This window comes from Dasypus novemcinctus, chromosome X, assembly GCF_030445035.2.
Source record: "Dasypus novemcinctus isolate mDasNov1 chromosome X, mDasNov1.1.hap2, whole genome shotgun sequence".
Classification (NCBI taxonomy): Eukaryota; Metazoa; Chordata; class Mammalia; order Cingulata; family Dasypodidae; genus Dasypus; species Dasypus novemcinctus.
Window position 1 is genome coordinate 31,042,100 of NC_080704.1, and position 2,820 is coordinate 31,044,919.

At 41.5% G+C, this 2,820-nt stretch overlaps 1 pseudogene; it reads left to right on the top strand.

Moving 5' to 3' along the window:
* The first annotated feature begins 290 nt into the window (after positions 1-290).
* LOC101417612 (polypeptide N-acetylgalactosaminyltransferase 11 pseudogene) lies at positions 291-2,267 on the top strand (annotated as a pseudogene).
* Positions 2,268-2,820: the final 553 nt, after the last annotated feature.

A 2,820-nucleotide genomic window follows, 5' to 3' on the forward strand; every position in this document is an offset into this window, starting at 1 on the left:
TCTTAAAAGTGGTAGAGTCGCGTGTAGCACTTGGGACTGAAGCTGCCGTGGGGGTCTGGGTGAGGAGCCCTTTGGCTTAGGCAAGCCGGTGGCTGTGACCTGCATCCCCTGCCTGCACGACGCTACAGTGCCGCACAGCCCAGGCCCTGTTTTTTTCCAGGGCAGGTCCACCTGCTTGGACCAGGGCTGTGGCAGGAGAGATGTCACGGTCCAAATTCTGGAAGACAGAGATCCTGGATGGCTGGTGAATGGGAAATTGAACATGGCACTTCAACTATGCTAGGTCTATAATGGGAAGTGTCACAATTTCATATTTTTGTTATGGATGCCTTTTTACATCTGTGACCTGGATGGCTTTGCTCCTTGTCTATTTCAACCTGAATGAAGGTACTCTGCCACTTAAGAATGTGTTCAATAAGGGGTCTGGGCCCCATGGGCCATTCCCCTCAAAATTCTATCCTGTTCACTCGAGGTCCAAATTGAGTATGAGAGCGAAGTTCAAAGCAAACAAAATTGGTGACATGATAGATAATCAGATTGATGATCCTGGAAAAGGTAACATGAAAATTTCCCCTAAATTGGGTATGATTTTTAATGAACATGATCAGGAGTTGAGAAACCTGGGTTATCAAAAACATGCCTTTAATATGCTTATCAGGAATGGCTTGGGCTACCGTAGAGTTGTGCCAGATACAAGGAATGCAGTATGTAAAGAAAAGTCTTATCCAACTTCTCTTCCAGTTGCTAGCACTGTTGTTTGTTTCTACAATGTTTGCCTTGCTCCGGACAGTGCGCAGTGTCATAGATTGGACTCCAGCACATATTCTTCATGAAATTATCCTAGTGGATGATGATAGTGATTTTGATGATTTGAAAGGAGAACTTGATGACTATATACAAAAGTACCTCCCGGAGAAAACTAAAGTAATAAGAAATAAGAAGTGTGAAGGATTGAGTCAAGGAAGAATGATTAGTGCAGCACACACTACAGGAGAAATTCTTGTGTTCCTAGATAGCCACTGTGAAGTGAATGAGATGTGACTACAGTCCTTGCTGGCTATAATCCAGAAAGACCATAAAACTGTTGTCTACCCAGTGATTGATAGCATCAGCACTGACAGGCTCACATACAGCTCATCTTCTATTGTAGGAGGAGGATTCAATTGGGGATGATACTTTAAAAGAGATGTATTCACCAAGTGCAATGAAAGTCCCATGATGATGGAGGAGGTTGTTCTTATGGGAGAAGTGGGGTGAGGGGGGTGGGGGGTATATGGGGATCTCATATTTTTTGAATGTAACATTTAAAAAAATACAAACGGGATCTTGTTCTTTTTTTAAGTTAGGAGGACGAGAATGAGCTATTGCACCAATAAAGTCACCTACAATGGCTGGAGGATGGTTTGCCACGAACAGACACTATTTCAGTGAACTCGGGCAGTATGACAGTGGCATAGATATCTGGGGAAGAGAAAATCTGGAAATATCATTTTGGATATGGATGTGTGGAGGTAAGCTCTTCATCATCCCTTGCTCCAGAGTAGGTCACATTTTCTGGAAAATGTGACCATATGGATCTCCTGAAGACCAGGACACTGTGACATACAACTCTTTGAGGCTGGCATGTGTATGGTTGGATGAACATAAGGAACAGTATTTTTCTTAAGACCTGATCGGAAGACCAAAAGCTATGGAAATATTAGTGAGCATGTTGAATTGAGAAAGAAGTTGGGCTGTAAATCATTGAAATGGTATTTGGATAATATTTACCCAGAGACAGAGATATCGGGGTGCAATGCCAAACCACAGCAACCCATATTTATTAATAGAGGGCCAAAACACCCCAAAATCCTTCAACGTGGAAGGTTCCATCACCTCCAGACTAATAAATGAGTGGCACAAGGCCACTCAAGTCAGAAGGGAGGCCTTGTAGCGTTTTAGGTGTGTGAGTATAGTGACCCAAATCAGATCTGGGTTTATAACGAGAAGCACAAATTGTTTTTAAATAATTTGCTTTACCTGGATATGCCAGAAACACACTCATCATACCCAGCACAACTCATGAAGTACCAGGGTCAGAAGGATCTCAACAATGAAACTTTGGGAAGAATAACTGTCTCTACCAGGTATCAACTGGACAATACATGAAAGCTGTTGATCCACTGAGTCAGAAAGCCTATGTTACTATGGCAATTTGTGATGGCTCCTCCTCACAACAGTGGGCATTTGGAAGGTTAGTGTGGAGACTTCACACTGGAATGGTATGATTCACTAGGCTTTGCCTCCTCTGTGAAATGTGGCACTTTACAAAGAACGTTAAGGTAAAATAAAAACCCTGAACTGATTTCTATTTGAATAGAGTCATCTTTGAGAAGATGAGCATTTTCTTGTCCTATGGAAATGCTTAGGTAGATTAGCAGAGGTAAGACAGCAAATAGATTGGAATATCATCAATGAGATGACCATCAGTAAATGATGAAGTACATTTCACCAAGATATTAGTGTTGTTCCTGAGCTGCTATGTAATTTCTTGCTTACAGAGGGAAATCGGAATGTAATTTCAACTCTAAAGACTTGGTTTTGTACAAAGAACAAAATGTAGGAAATTGGCATTTCTCAAAATTCATCTATGTTTCTTTATTCAAGGAGGTACCAGGGATTAAACCCAGGACCACGTACATGGGAGGCAGGTGCTTAAATATTGGGCTACATCCACTCCCCATTTATGTTTCTTTTTAATCCCTTTTAATGATTGAATGGAATTTAGGGGATCAGGAAAATTGTCATGATTTCCTCTTTTAGAATACTTCATAGAAGATC